This window comes from Camelus bactrianus, chromosome 27 (genome assembly GCF_048773025.1).
Source record: "Camelus bactrianus isolate YW-2024 breed Bactrian camel chromosome 27, ASM4877302v1, whole genome shotgun sequence".
NCBI lineage: Eukaryota > Metazoa > Chordata > Mammalia > Artiodactyla > Camelidae > Camelus > Camelus bactrianus.
The window spans coordinates 34,177,681-34,194,690 of NC_133565.1; the positions used below are offsets into that span (position 1 = coordinate 34,177,681).

General features: G+C 45.8%; 1 pseudogene; it reads right to left on the minus strand.

Annotated features, from left to right (window-relative positions):
- Positions 1–10,223, minus strand: part of LOC105069274 (uncharacterized) — a 50,335-nt pseudogene extending 40,112 nt beyond the window's left edge.
- Positions 10,224–17,010: the final 6,787 nt, after the last annotated feature.

Sequence of the window (17,010 nt, forward strand, 5' to 3'; positions counted from 1 at the left end):
TTTTTAACATTTTTTATTGATTTATAATCATTTTACAATGTTGTGTCAAATTCCAGTGTTCAGCACAATTTTTCAGTCATTCATGGACATATACACACTCATTGTCACATTTTTTTCTCTGTGAGCTATCATAACATTTTGTGTATATTTCCCTGTGCTATACAGTGTAATCTTGTTTATCTATTCTACAATTTTGAAATCCCAGTCTATCCCTTCCCACCCGATCAAGGATTTTTAAATGAGAAAGACGTGAAGAAAGTGAAAAACGATTCAGGAGAAAATGGCGCGTGCCGTTCGTCAGTGAAGACCTGAGGTCTGCGGCACAGAAGTCCTGAAGGTGAAAACCAAAGCAACAGAATGAAACAAGACAGAAAATGTTTAAGAAAAATTTTTCTGAAATAAAACAGACTTGAAACTTCATAGTGAAATGTCCATCTCATCTCATATCTGGGAAAAATCAACCTATAACAGCCAATATCCTAACAAAACTAGTGGACTTCAAGGGGAAAAATGTTAATGTGAAAAAGGTCAAGTCACTTGGGGAAAGAAACTCAGTTTGCCATCTGACGTTGAACCCAACACTTGATCCAACACTAGAGGACGATGAGGCCACATGTCAAAACTACTCAAGGAAAGACACGACAAGGCAAGAAATTTATAGCAGGGAAACTAACCTTCAAGTATAAACGCACAGGCACTGTTATGAACATGAAAAACTCAGGGGATGTTGTCCCATGGGTCCTGCCTGAGGAATCTTCTAGAGAATGAGTTTCACAAAACCAAAATGACTGGGGAGGTACCAGCATAAAGACTGGCGGTGAGCATCAAAGATACGTATTTCCTAAAAAAGAAAAATGGGAGTGAACATGTGTATGTATATGCATGACTGGGACACTGTGCTGTACACCAGAAATTGACACATTGTAACTGACTGAACTTCAATTAAAAAATAAATAGTGATAATATATATATATTTCCTGTAGAATTAAGACTAAATGATGGTTCTTAAGAAGAGAGGGAAGTATGACTGGCTTTATGTCCTGCTGATGTAAAGAGAGTAGAAAATCAAAATCAGAAATGGGAGGAGAACAGAGAAAATATATTAAAAATGTCAATAAGCTTGCAAATCGCCTTGAAGGTTTTGACTGAGAGTAAAAGGATGTCACTTCAAATTAGATGCTGAGGAGATGGTGTGGAGGAGAAAGAGGAAGTTACCAGAACATTTTAACATAGCTCATGAGGGAGGGGAACCAGTCGACAATGCCTGATGATGAAGAGTTTAGGGGTATACAGTTCAGGATTAGTGTTAACGTAACTATCAGAACAAAAATGCAAAAATTGCCTACATTCAAAAGCTGTACCCCCCAGTACAAAAGAGACCAAATAAAATAAGCCATAAAGACAAATATTATATCTCTAAAAGAGTCGCATTCAAAATATAAAACAACGTAACAAAACTTTTGAGGTCAGCACATGCGCAGCGTCCGACACCTCACTGCGATTTTGGTTTGCATTTCCCTGCTGACGAGGGGTGTCGAGCACCTTTTCCTGGGCCTGTTGGCCTTTTGTGTGTCTTCCTTGGAGAAGTGTCTATTCAGTTCCTCTGCCCATTTTTCAGTCGGATTGTTTGGCTTTTGCTCATGAGTTGGGTGAGTTCTTCCTGTGTTTTGGATGCTAACCCCTTAACAGGCGTGCAATATGCAAGCATCTTCTCCCGTTCCGCAGGCTGCCTTTTACTTTTGCTGATGCTTCCCTTTGCCACGCAGGGGCTCTTTAGTTTGACATAGTCTCATTCTCTTTGTATTTATGTTTGAAATTTTTCATCATAGAAAGTAAATCTGCATATGTGTGTCTGCGAAAAATAGAGTGCATTGAAGGCTCTCCATAATGGCCTTCAGATGTGTCTTTTTGGATGAAAGAAAGTGTCCCCACGATTATGCATGACATAGAACCTTGCCACCCATGTGAATGCCAGCCGTTGACGGGAGACACCCCTGCTCTTTCGCCGTCTGACTCTCTCTCCCCACTGAACACAACGCATCGAGGACATCTTTCCACTTCTGGACATAGAGATCTGTCTCACAGTTTTAACCGCCACATAGCCTTCCATTGTCTGCATGTATCGTAATTGTTTTAATTACTCCCCTATCGATTGATATTTGAGTTGTTTCCAAACGCTCATTAAAATAAACTTGAGTTGTGATGAACATTCTTCCTCATACATCCTTTCACATTGTGTGGTTATTTCCTTAGGATACGTTCCAAGCCGTGGGGCTGCTGGGTGAAACAGTCATTAAAGATTTTTAGAGGAGATCTTTGAAAGGATGAGGCCCACTGTACCAGATCTGGCCTCCTGCCACGGAGTCCTATGGTTGCTCTCGGCCCCGGGGACTTGGTCCTATGGCCATAGGAAGCTGAGCGCCCTCACTCTCGGTGGAAAATATGCCCCCACTCCAGATTTGGACTCGGGAGACCCACAGTGGAGTCCAGAAGCACGAATTTTTAAATAACCTTCTGGCTGATTCTGATGCAGGTGGTCCAGGGTCACACGGGTAAATGAACATTCATCAACTCTCTCCTCCTCAGCATCTCCTGAGATGCTCTGAAAAATACGCATGCGTATAACCCTGGGAAATGTCTTCTCTGGTGGAGGGGACAGGGCTGGTGTGAGTACATTGACTGTGTGGATGTGCACATGAGGTCGCGTCATCACGCAGGCCGAGTTTCTCCCTCCTGCAGCCTCACCTTTGTTCCCTTGTCCTGTGTTTTCTTGCCTCCTTCCTTTTCCTCTCCTCCCCATCGTGACCCCACCCCATCTCAGGCAACCTGTGTTGAGCGCCAGGTGGTTCAACTCCCTTGTTAGTATAGCCAGAGGCCGTCAGTGAACGGCACCCCTCATCGAGACATCGAGCTCTTCACGAAGGGAGGCCCAGTGGCACACCTCCGTGGCTGCCACGACAGGTTGTAGCAACAATGCCATCAACAAAGGTTCTGATTTTTTTTTAATTCAAGCAAACCACATATACCAAACTCACTTTCAACAGGTAGAAAAATATAAAAAGAAAAGGAAACTGCTGTTACCCAACTAGAGATTGTCTATAAACAGCATCTACAAATGTATCGTTTTATTTAAAAATAAAATCATGCTCTCCATACTGTTTTAAACCTTTCACACTGAAAATATAGTATAAGTGTATTCATATTTACATAAATCCATGTTTTCTAATGAGTACCTGGTGTGCCTTTGTATGACTCTACCTTGATTTATTTAAGTGGTTTCCTGCGGATGACACTTTGTTTCAAGTTCTTTGTGACCACAGACCTCGCTGCAATGACGATGCTGGTACAGGTGTTCTGGCCTGGGGGCTCTCCAGGGATTCCAGAGCCTGCCTCCGTGGTTCTCTCTGACGCTGCATCGCCTTGACAGGATGTTGCCCTACCCTGGGGCTCCCCTGAAATGTTGCCAGGGGCGCAGGAGTACAAAAATAAGGACACCAAGAGACAGGCAACTGTGCCAGGTGGCTCTGAGAGCCCTTTGGGACAGAGAGCCCGGGCCGGCATCATGGCTCGGGGAAACCAGATGCCTTTCTTCTTGGTGCGCTCCTGCCAGGACTTGGCTCTACTGGGCTGTTTACTTTATTATGTTGCCTTGTTTTACATCCACCTGCTGCTTTCAGAGATTTAGTTCTCCCAGTTCCATTGACAGCCATTGTAAGAGTGGCTTTCCCAGCCATCACCTGGGAGCAACCTCCATCTAAGGCCAACAAGAACAATCACAGTATCCTCTGTTTCCATGGCGATTTGCAGGGCCAGCTTCCATGGGGAGCCCAAAGATTAGACGTCTGTCCGTCAAACCCTCTCAGGCACTGGGACAGAACCTGGCCGAGGTACCGGCAGAGGCTGGTGGTGGGTGCACCCGAAGCTGGAGATCAGAAGCCACAGGGAGCTAGAGAGAGAATGTGAAACTAGACTCTGGTATTCTTTGTTTTCTTACGAACGAACTTAATTTCTGTATCAAGCACCATTCTACTGCTCCTATGATTTTTCCCCTCAATCATTTCACAAGATTCTCCCTCCCCTTCTCCCTGGCGTGGGAATTCAGTACTTGGACTCACACAGCGTCGAGGGGGAGAGTTCCTACCCATTCTCGGCCTTTGTTGTGTGTCCACGGACATCTGCTGAGCCGAACAGCACCCTCCGGACCCCGTGCAGATGTCTGCCGAGACGCGTGCACACCCCATCTGCCGGGCCGGCCACCATCTGTGCGGGTCACCCGGCGTCCTTCCCTTCCCACTTTACTGGATTTTCTACGTTTTCTGCTTAAGCATGTGCTGCTTTTGAAAGCAGAGGGAAAAGCTATTAAAATATTGTCATGTGTCTTTAGTATTGCTGGATGTTGCTTTTCTGTCTTAAAAGTGTGGTTCTGGTGAGGGAAACGGGTAGGGTTTAGAATGAGCTCTGGACAAAGGGCATCACTTGAAAGCAAAACTCCGGCAATTCAACCTGCGGCAGGTGCAAAGCAAACCCACCTTCAGACGTGTTTATTAAGATGTGTTGCTGGGGGTTCTTGGGAGATGCTCTGGGTCCACGGAGGGGCCCTGGAGTTCCGTGCAGGAAGGTGTGACCAGAATGTGACTGGGAGCAAATAAAGCTGCCCTGCCCTGTGGCTTGTGGGCCGACCGGCTGAAGCAGGGCTGTGTTACAGGGCAAGGACCCACATGCAGGCTGGATCAGAGGAGCAGAGAGCCTTCCAGGAGAACCCTGACTACAAACACGCAAATATACAAATGTACACCCTCCTCCCACTCCCTCCAAACAGATTCCTGGTTTGCAGATAATGGTCACTGGAGCCAAACCCACTTTTTTTCTGTCTCTGATATTGTCCAGAGATGGGGATGATCTGGCCAGCCCCCATGAACGCTCTGGTCTTGTTGGCTAGCCCTAGTGTGGACATGGGTCTTTAGACTAGTGGGGTTGATAAATGCACCGTCCATTAGGATAAGCCCATCTGGTACAAACCTTTCTAGAAAGTAATATGGCAAGTTGTATCCAGGGTCTTTAAACAGTCTATACACTTTAATCCAGCAACTCCTCTTCCAATAATTGTCAGAAATTCAAACACAGATGTACGCACAGTGGTGTACATTATGGTGTTACCCAAAGTGGTTAAAAAAAAAAGAAAACAACCTCAACGTTTGGCAATAAGGGAAGAAGGTTACATAGTGGTGTGCCCGTTCGCTGGACTATCATGAAGCCATTAAAGATAATTTTCAAATAATCGTACCAGCCATGGGGAATGTTCGTAGTGCAGTTAAGTCTGAGAATTAGAATTCAGAGCCGTGCGTGCAGCATTATTTTAATTTTACAGAATTATTACATGCAGTATTCCTAAGTAAGATATTCAAAAGAAATACATCCCCGCTTCAGGTATTCAGAGTGATTTTTGTTTTCTTCTTTGTATACCCACCAGAGAGACAGCTTCTTTGTTGTTTGTTTGTAAAAATAATTGGATCTATTCATTATTTTACCAAGCTCACCAATTTATCTTATGGCAGTAACTTGGAATTCAGAGATCCATTAGAAAAAGCACGCACCCAGCTAGCTGCAGAGTTGTGGCAAATTACTTCTCTGCTCTGCACCTGATGTTCTCCATCTGTCTAATGGGATGATAACATTTACCCCCCATGACTATTTTGATTATTTAAGAAGGTGAATATAAAGTAATGAGCACGTCGTAAGTGTTCAATCAATAAAAGTTTCTTCTGTAGAGCATAGGGGACTATGTTCAATATCTTCTAATAACGTTTCATGAAAAAGACTATGAAAACGAATATATGAATGTATATGCATGACTGGGACATTGTGCTGTAAAATTGATGCATTGTAACTGACTGTACCTCAATTTTTTAAAAAAAGCTGCAATGAAAAATCTACCTAAAATATATATTTGTATATATAAAATTCTTCCCCGCGTGTCCCCCCGACTCTTATTCTACCAATAGGAAGTAATAAAAAGAATGTATTCAGATCTATATACTGTTATTATTATTCATTATTAATTGAATGTCCTGATAGTTGTGGTTTTTAAAAGCACGTGTTTCAGAAAGGAGGAGAATCTGTGCCTGATGAGATGGTAGGGAATGAGGGGAGATCTCAGACAGAACGCAGACGTTCTTAACTCCTGTTTTCGTCTGTCTCCCTATCAAGAAAGAAATGCCATCAAACCAGATTGGAGGAAACTGAAGGCCAAGATAGGAGCGCAGATAGTGGAAAACTACTTTAACCAAATATACACACTGGACTCTGCCTCCCTCTTGGCTGCAACATGAAGAGAAAAGTTACATTCCATAGGAGGCCACTGTTCAAATATTGCGTAAGTGTCTTCAAGCTGGTGGAATTTCTCTTGAACCCCTGAAAACCACATTGAGAGCTCTGAGGGTCAGGAGAGTGGGGATGGGAGAGGACTGCGGGTGAGGAGGTCTTTGGAGAGAGCGGTTTGCATGCTGTGGGTACTTCCCCCTCATCGAGAAGGAGACAGACAGAGAGAGAGAGGCTTCAGAGGAGAACAGCTGAAGAGCAGAGGCTGAGGACAGGACACAGGAAACTGGGGCCTGATTGCTGCCTGAAAAATCTAAAGAATGAGAAGACTCGAAACACTTGCCAGGCCCAGGGAGTCGAGAGCTGGTTTACAGAAGCACCAAAGAAGAGCTTGCCTGCTCTGGGGACTTCGCAGCTCCATCCCACCCTAGAGGCATCAGAATTGCAGGTTTGCAAGCTGAGCTGGGAGGAGAGGGTAGAGAAAGAAGGCACCAGCACACAGTCCGAGCAGCTTCCTGCCTGCAGCGGGCCCAGGCTGCCGGGGAAGGTTCAGCTTTAAACAAAGCTCACAGTCCTGCTCCCCATATACGACCAGATTTCTGTGTCTAAATGGAGCCTGTATTTGGTGGTTTACAGTGACTGTATCACGAGTGATCAGAAAAGTCATGGGACTGGTGAATGTTCATCCACAAACGGCAGAAGAACAGCCCTCACTGCGTTAACGTTAAAGGAAAAATGGAGACGAAATAAAGTTGCTTTCCACCTATACCCCAGAAGTTCGCTTAGACTAAATACACTACCTAGCTCGCCTAAGTGAGTTTAAGTCAGCCAGTCCAGACAAATGACCTCCCAGATGGCCACTGGAGTCACCTGTAAAATCTTTAAGATGCCCTGGAAAATTGAAAGAGAAAGAAAGAAAAGAAAGAAAAGAAAGAAAAGAAAGAAAGAAAGAAAGAAAGAAAGAAAGAAAGAAAGAAAGAAAGAAAGAAAGAAAGAAAGAAAGAAAGAAAGAAAGGAAGGAAGGAAGGAAGGAAGGAAAAAAGAAAGAAAGGAAGGAAGAAAGAGAGAAAGAAAGAGAGAAAGGAAGGAAGGAATAAAGAAAGAAAGAAAGAGAAGGAAGGAAGGAAGGAAAGGAAGAAAAGGAAGAAAGAAAGAAAGGAAGAAAGAAAAGGAAGAAAGAAAGAAAGAATCCTGATTCTAAAATGAGGGGTGAGAGATGAAATTTACAACTTGGCTAATGAATGCAGCCAGTGCCAACAAAAACCTAGATGGGATTATTAAGCAGGTGGTTTTCTGAGTACTTTGAAAAGGAAGTGTGGCTTGCCAGGAACGAGTGTGGAACCACTAAGAACAAGTCTAACCTCATCTCTTTTTTTGTACGAATTATTAGATTAGTGGATCAGGAGGATGTCAGAGACCCGGTGTCTCATTTCTGCGAGGCCTTTTACTAAATCCCTCTTGATTGTCTTGGGCAGAGATGGAGACACGTCAGGGGACTGAAGGTGGATTTATAGTCGGTCGAATAGTCGCTCTCCGGGAGAGTTGATGAATGAATCCCCGTCACCCTGGAGGGGAGGTCTCTGGCAGCATTCCACTGGGCTTTGTTCTGGTTCTGTCCAGGTTAATATTTTTATTAATAACTTGGAAGATGACATAGAAGCCAATTTTATCAGAAGTGTGGGAGGCAATAAAGCAGAAGAGATAGTGAACACATGTGAAAGACTGTAAATTTTTTAAAATTTGCAGTCATAGCTGCAGACACGTTTTGGCAATGAAGGTTGAAATAGTGGTACCCACGACAGGCCGCTGAGGGTCAAGCACAGGCTTTTCACCCTCTCCGGCAGAGGCTAACTGACATAGCCCACTGAAGCTGTGGGCTCTCTTGGTTACCTAGTTCTCTATGCCAGCATCCCCAGGGTCAGCCTCTACCTTATTCTCCTCATTAATTTAATGATACCCCAGCTCCTCCTGGCAAACGGGTCCCAACATCGCCAGGCAAAACCCACGGCTGCACATGAGTTCCATCAAGACCTTCCCGGCGTAGGCCCCTGCCCTGGCCCCACCACGTTTTAACTCCCTGGGCATCCTGCCAGCTCATGGCCCATTATCCATCCCCCCGGAGCTCTGTGAACAGGGCCAGGAATTCCTCTCCCTCCTTCCACCAAGTACCTACATGTTCCAACATCCTAATCCCATATATCCATGTGCACAAATATATGTGTACTTCCCACCGGCATGAAGTCTCACAGGGGTGAATGTCTACTCTGCTTTGTTTAAAAATTCAATTACGCTAGTACAGAATGGGGGAGACTTGTCTCGACAAGAATCCACATTGAGCCTTTGGACCAATTTGCCTAAGACCAATTTGCCTAAAGTCAATTTGCTTCAAGTTCCAACTGTTGAAAAATTTATATCTTAGGAGAACATTTGTGGCTCTTAAGAATAAAATCACTCTGTCTCTAGAAAGCACTTTCAGTGTTGGGTGATTCCTCCTTCTGCACCTATTTTTAAATATCGTATGAATTTGCAAGCAAATTTTAAGGGATTTCTTTACATTTCTATAAGTTATTTACAAAACGTTTTTCTGTCCTTGAGGACTCCTTTCATGTTGATGTTGATACATCTTTTCTGTCCTCGGTATTCCTAAACTTTTCTTTTGCATTATCCACTTCTTTTTTGTTTTTAGTGGAGGTGCTGGGGATTGGACCCAGGACCTTGTGCATGCTAAGCATGAGCTCTACCACTGGGCTATCCCTACCCTGCTGTAAGTTATTTTTAAACCTACAGTATAACACTTGACAGATTGTAAGTAATATTCTATGCCTAAGTAAATATCCTAGAGAAACCAGCATATTTTTACATTAAAAAGATTTGTGTAACACACATGAGCAAAAAAGTTCGTTCCTGTTTTATTCTTAATAACCAAACACTGGAAATAACACAAATGTCCATCGACAGGAGAATAAACAAATTCAGTGACATACATACAATGAATTACTACTCAGCAGTAAAAGGGAATTAATTACTGATAACGCCACAACGTGGATTAATCTGAAAAATATGTGGGGCAAAAGAAGCCAGGAACGCATAGGTGTGACTCCATGTATAAGAAGCTTAAGAAAAGGCAAAAGTTAAAATAAGGCAAAAGGATTGGTGCAGTTCTTATCCGGGAGCAGGGGCCACTGGGAAGGACGTAACACATGAGTGTTCCTTCCTGGGGCAAGGAAACATTCTGTGTCTTGATTTGGGAAGTGGCCACGCACACACGATGTCACCAAGGTCTACCCTGAAGATTTGTGCCTTTACTCTGTGTAAATTAACACCTCACTAAATTACTGTTAAAATGTCTTTGTATTTCATATGTAAGTTTCCACTCACATGCACACCAAGTTTGGGTATTTTTACCTCTGGTTGGAAGTTTAGTTTTTGCATAATTTGGGGGGGTACAGTTTTAATTTCGAAGGAAAATTAGCGCAGCTGCACGTTGGTCCCTCTGTAGTGAGCTCACTTCATTTGAATAGAAGCCATGTGCTATGTCTCTCAGCACGTTCGACGCCGTTACAGTTTAGCTCTCACAACGTCTAACTGGGGAGGTCATGCTGGATGAGGGGTCTGACGCAGACATCAGCACACAGTGTCCTGCGTTCAGGTAGTTGTGGATATTTGCATCTGCAATTGAGCCACAAGCAGTTTCCCACAGACTGTCCTCCGTCTCCACACCCTTGCCCAGAACAGCCAGCTTTCACCCATGCACATCCATGCTGACCTGACGGCTGGTTGGCAGGCACCAGCTGGTGTCCTGCCTCCATACTCGTGTCCATTTGCAGCAAGGCCAGCCCACTGGGCAGGCTTCGAGTAACTGTAGCTGCCTTGAGGGTTCCGGAGTGGAGCTCCTGGCACCACATCTCGGCTTGGCTTGATTTGCTACCTGGCTTGGTGTGGTCAGGGAGCAGACTCTGCAGGCACCCCCTGAGTACCCATTCCAGGTCACCTGACTTCTCCTAGGATGAGAGAGCCTTGTATAAGCAGCACCCCAAATGCCAGTCCTCTCTCCTTAACCATAATGTCAAATGCAGCCCACACGTAAGCAAAATCAGAATCTCCCTCTGTAGATATTCACAGGGAGCTTGGTGAACACATGTGCAGAGCTGCTATGGGCAATGCTTAAGCCCCCCACTGAAGCCTGGGCTACCGGTTCTGGCTGTCTAACTTTTCTTCCTTCGTAGGGGAAGGGACGGTGTTAATAGACTATGCCTGTTGTTCTCGAGCACGGTAGGCTGGGCCCCAGTGCTCTTTGTTGTAAGGTGTCTGTCTGGGAGCCTGAGGAGAATGAGCATTTCCCACTAATCCTTGGTTCGAGACCCTTCTGTTAAGGAATCCTGTTTGCTTGCTCTTTTGTTCTGTAAACAGATTAGGGAGAATCTGCTCCTTTGTGTCCCAAATAAGGTAAACAGATTGCCTCCTGAGCCATAGTATCTGGCCTGGAGGGAAGAATCTCCCTTTTCTGGAAGAGCAGAAAGCTGTGTGGGTCGTGCCTTTGTTATTTCAGTGGTGGTGGTGGTGGTGGTGGTGGTGGTGGTGATGGTGGTAGTCTAGTGTTAGTAGTGGTAGTGTATATTTTTTACAGAGGTACAGCCAGTGTACAATGTTGTGTCAATCTGGTGTGCAGCATAATGCTTCAGTCATATAGGAAGACACATATATTTGTCTTCATATTCTTTTTCAACATAAGTTACTACAAGATATTGAATATAGTTCCCTGTACAGTATGAACCTGCTGTTTACCTATTTTATATACCTTAGTTCGTATCTGCAAATCTCGAACTCCCAGTTTATTCCTTCCCACCCCCTTCCTCCCCTGGTAACCATAAGTTTGTTTTCTATGTCTGTGAGTCTGTTTCTGTTTTGTAAATAAGTTTGTCTTTTTTTTTTTTTTAGATAAAATACCATATTATTATTTTTTGATGGTGCCTTTAGTAGAGATTCAGGGGTTTCGACCAGTCTCTCAGATTCAGCTTGGCTCTGAGGAAGAAAGTCCCCGAGCCTGGCAGACCCTGAAGCAGATGTCGCTGGCGTTTTAGCTAGCAAATGCGCCAGGCCCCGGACGAGTGCACCAGCACAGCGGGAAGGTCAGAGGCGCGTCTCCGCGGGCAGACTGGCCAGGGCTTGCGTCCTGACCAGCCGTTTCACCTCTTGAGGCCTCGTCTGTAAACTAGAACTACTAAGACCACCAGGTCATTCTGAGTTACTTGAGATGATACATGTAAAGCATTAAGACGTCGTAAGTCCTACTTATTGTTGCTCTGACGATAAGAATGCACAGGAGGTGCTGCGCCCCGTCAGGCGGGCGGGGCAGTGGTTGGAGACTTACAAGGAGATATAAAGGGGGCCAGTCTAGGACAGAATGTCAGGACATGGGAGGTCTAGAAATCTTGAAATATGAGGGACAGTTGAGGAAATGGAGGGTGTCTTGCTTGGAAAAGAAAAAATCGTCTATGTGAAGGACTGCATTGTCACCCAGCAGCACTAAACAGCCCCTGATAGGGACGTCCTGCACTGGCTGCTTTCAACTCTACATGAAATTCTCATCCCGCAAAGGGCTCTGCCCTGAAGGCAGCAGAGATTGGAGGGCAAAGGCTGTACTCGTGGTCCGCAGGGAGTGACTTCCAGAGCCCCCAGTTGGAAGATGCAGAGCAGACACAAGCCTGGCCCTCTGGCTGGGCCAGAAGGATCCGGGACCAGGAACAGCCCAGGGAGGGGAGCAGGTAGTGCTTTATCCCATCTGGACCTTACAGGCCTTTTGGACAGACCCTAACGCTACTCCTAGCATCTCGTCCACTTTCAGGAGGGGCCACCTCAGGTCACAGAAGCTCTCCTGGGTGGAGTGGAGTTTGTTTCCCTGTGGTCTGGCCAGGAAGCACCAAGCTGGGTGGCCGAGAGGCTGGCCGCCTTGGCTGGAAGGCTGAGTGACTGGCCAACTGGTGCGCCTCCAGGGAGCAGGCTGACCCACCTCAGCAGGCCGGCTCTCTGGCCACTGCCGCTGCCTGCGGAGCAGCCCCTCCGGCCAGCCGAGTGCCTCATTGCGAGGCTTGTACGCGGCGTGATTTATGACGGTGCTCGTCCGCGCTGGCCCCCGGGTATACACGCTTTCCCTTCCAGGCTGGGAAGTGAATAATGAATTAATCACCCTGCTTCGAGTTCAATACGGAGCTGAGTGTTTACAGATCTTTATTGTACTGTGCAAGCCAAGTCGAACCGCTCCATTGACACTCCTAATTCATTTGAGTCTGTACAATTCCGCCTCTTCCTGGGGAGCTGCAGCCTCGTGGCTTCTCGGTCTTGGAGACAGCGTCACACCGTCCTCTCCCCCTAAGATTGGGTGCCAAAGACGTCGGGGTGCGCAGAGAAGCCAAGCCACTTCCTCAGAGACGTCGCTCTGGCTTGTCTCATGTCCCAAACGGTGCTGCTCAGGGCATCTCTCAGCACCAAAAGAGAGAGCTGATGGCCGTTCGTGTGTGTGGCTCAGAGGAGGCGCACAGGAAATGCTTGTTGAGTGAATGACCCTGGCTCCCCAGACACGATGTTTATCACAGCTAATGACTTGCAGTCACGGCTGTGCTGGTTTCTCTTTTCCGTTGTTCAAATTCTGTGGGACTTTCGGGGAAGAGTTTTCACTGGGTCTCAGATCTGATGAGATCTGAGTGACAAGCTGGGGCAGATTCTTTCTCGAGTTCACTGGGCAGCAATAAGATGTCATGTCTGCATTTGAAGATTTGGAGCTTTCCCAGCTCTGGCCGTTTTCTCCCACCTCCTAGAAACCAAACCTATAGGCAGGTCCTTTTACCCAATGCTTGAATATGAGAAGCAGTGGATCTCAGGGCTCTGGACGGAGAAGGCCGATCTGGGCATCGTCCTGCTGGGCTCCCAGAAGGGGCCGCATGTGGCCTGGGGGCATAGCCACCTCTGACCGCAGCCGAGACGCTGCCTCGTCCACGCCTGACCCAGCCTCCCGTCACTGCGCACGCCGGTCCCGCAGCCCCTCCACCCCCAAGCCTCTTTCGTGGAACCTTTGTTCACACTGTTCTGTTGTCTGAGCCCTCGCCTCCTGCCCTGCTCCTTGCTGGGGTGCCTGCTGCTGCCACGGCTCAAGACCTGCCTCTACAGCTGTCTCCCCACGCAGCCTCCAGGCCTCCCCACACCAGCGTGGCCTCTCTTCCTTCTGGCCTTGGCCACACACTGCTCGTTCCTCATTTAGCCCTTCTCTGACTTTCACCCGTTCCCTTGACTCCTGGCCAAGCGGCCCCCGCACGCTCACTCTCGTCACTGGTAAAGTGTGTGGACAAGCAGGAGCTGAGGGCAGGAACCTCCTTAAAGACCAGCCACATCTGCCTTCTTTCATCTGCTAACCAGCGATGTTCGCAGAGCCCCTGCCCTGCCCCGGCAACACGGGACACGGCTGCACCTCTCCTTGTTTCTCCCTCCACACTCCAGCCACGTCCACTTACTGCAGTGCCCACAAGCCCACCTTGCTCCCCTCCTGCCCCAGGACCTTGGCACGCGTTCTTCTCCTTTCCTGGAACACCCATACCCTCCTTCTCTCCGAGTTTAGTCTGATCTTTCAGAGCCCAACTCAAACACCAGTTCTCCAGGAAGACTATCCTGGAGCCACCACCACCACGGATCCTTCCCTGCCCCTCGGGCTGGATGTTTCTCTGAAACTCAAATCACACTTCCAATTACAATGATTCACTATGTATTCAGTTGTTTCCTATTCACCACCCCCTCTCTGAGGGCTGGGCTATGTCCACCTTGCTCACTGCTTTGTTTTGATTTCCTAGCACAGGACCTTACATACAGGAAGTGCTCAATAAGGACCTTTTAAATAAATAAATACAGTGTGTCATGAAAGACATTTTAAAAAATCTTCTTATATTTCAATCTAGTAAACCTATCAGTAGGAGAAATGCAGTCAGTGGGCATGAGAGCCAGCCACTGGTGGTTTCCACGCTCTTCCTGTTTCAATTTCCAGAAAACACCAGAGCAGGAGGTAAGGGAGGGAGGATCCTGGTGACGGTGCTTTTTTATCTTGTAAGATGTTGCTCCCATCAAACTCTGCAGGCAGAACTGGGAACAGGAGGAGTCCTGGGAACAATGCCTATTGGGAACTGGACTTTTTCACGCACTTGATCATAGAAGGTCCAGGAGCTGCATCTTATGCGATCCAGACGGACACGGAGGTGTCCTGTGCATGTCCACCTGCCATCAACTGACATCAAATGGGGTGTAGAGTAGGGCTTATGTAGACTTTATGAAAACATAAGATTTAGTAGACTATTATTTACTATAAGAATCAGAAAAAAAATTAGAAAATCATGTGTTAGCCTTAACAGGGTACAAAAAGACACAATCTCTATAAAACTGGAGCATCATCAGAGCCTAACTGACCTGGGGGAAGGGAAATCCTCAACTCCAGTCAGCTCTAGCCTCCACGTGTATGTTTATATATAAGTGAAATGAATGATGGAAATGGTACAAGGGATGGGAGGAAGAAATTAGGATTATTTCATTATTATAAGGTAGTCATACTACCCGTGAAACGGTAAAATGTTATTAAAAATAAACTCATAAATGTGTATTGCAAACTCTAGGGCTACAACTTAAAAAAAAGTTTTAAAAAAAGGAAGTATAACTAATAACTCACATGAAACGCTCAGTTAAAGCCACAAAAGGCAGAAAAAGAATGGAAAACAAAACTAGGAACAACGAACAAGGACAACAAATAGAAAATAGTAGCAAATGTGGTAGATATTAATCCACCTGTATCAACGATCACTTTCAAGGCCAGTGGTCTAAACGCATCAATCAAAAGACAGATTGTCAGACTGCATCCAAAAACAAGACCCAACTACATAGCGTCTATAGGAAACCCACTATAAATACAAAGACACAAATGGATTTAAACGGATGCAGGAAACTATACCATGCTAACAGTAATCAAAAGAAAGCAGGAGTGGCCATGTTCCGACAGAGCAGACATCAGAGAAAGGAAAGCTATCAGAGATGAAGAAGGACATCCCGTAACGATAAAAGGACCAATTCTCCAAGAAGACAACACCAAATTCTGGCAAGGACGTGGAACAACAGAGACGCTCATTCATTGCTGGTGGAAATGCAAAATGGTGCTGCCACTTTGGAAGACAGTTGGGCAGTTTCTTACAAAACTAAAATACCCTTACCATAGGATCTATCAGTCACACTCTTTGGTATTTGCTCAAATGAATTGAAAACTTATGCCACACAAAAACCTGCACATAGATGTTTATAACAGTGTTATTCATGATTGCCAAAGCTTGGAAGCAACCAAAATGTCCTTCTGTAAGTGAATGAATAGACTGAGATATATCCAGACAGTGGAATATTACTCAGCACTAAAAAAGGAGCTAGCAAGTCACAAAAGGACATGGAGGAGACTCGAATGCATGTTACTTAGTGAAAGAAGCCAATCAAAAACCTACATACTGTGTAATTCCAACTGTGTAACATTCCAGAAAAGACAAAACTATGAAGACAGTAAAAAGATCAGTGGTTGCCAGGGTTTGTGGGGTGTAGTGGGGGGAACAGGTGGAGCACAGAGGATTTTTAGGGCAGTGAAATCATTCTACCTGATAGTGTAATGGTGGGTGTGTTGCCCTATACACTTGTCTAAACCCACTGAGTATACAATGCAAAGAATGAACCCAATGTCAACTGTGGGCTTTAGTGAATAATAACATATCAATATTGGCTCATCAGTTGTAACAAACATATCACACGAGTGCAAGATGCTAATGATTGGAGAAACTGGATTTCTGTACTTTCTGCTCAAATTTTCAGTAAACCTAAAACTGCTTTAAAATTTTTTAAGTCTATTAAAACAATGACAACAACGATATGGAAGTAATGACATTAAATCATTGGCAAGTCGTTGTGGATCCTGAATTCAGTTGACCTGCATGTATTCAGGGACATTCACTAGGCTGAAGGCAAAAGTAGCCCCTAAAGTGCTTCATTGGTGAGTTTTTTGCTGTTTTCTTTAAGCTGCAGCCATGTCTGAACTCTGGTTTTGCCATTTCCCTACTACTTGCCCCATTTGCCAATCGCAGCTCTCCTCTGGCCCAGCACTTACTAACAGGGGCTGCATCCTTATGCTGTTAGCATCCTGTGCTGAGAAAAACCACTAAACACGTTTTTTACCATTCCCTTGACAAAAGTAGAGCCGCATAAAGTGACAGAGCAATTATTTTCATCACCAGGGAACTTGAGTAGCTGACAAGCTAATCAGTCACACAGTACAACGCCCAAAGGCTCAGAAATGGGCACTACCAGAAACCTCCAGAAGTAGGAGTAAAGGAGATCGGGAAAGAGGAGAGTGGGTGAAAGTCAGCTGAAGAGCAGCCAGACCGCCCCTCTCCCCAGGGCTCTCATCCACTCGGCTCGGCTAGGGAATAGCCCCTGCCTCGCACTGCAGAACATTGTAGGTTTATTCCCTGGAGAGTGCAGAACAGGTTCTCTGGACTAAGAAACACCGGACTCGATCGAAGGCGGGGATTACATACTGGAAGCTGAAGTGGCCAGCTCTCTTCTCGCACTTGGATTTTAGAATCCGAGAAGCCACCCATGGCTTCTGGCAGGCGGCTGGGGAGCTTCTACGAG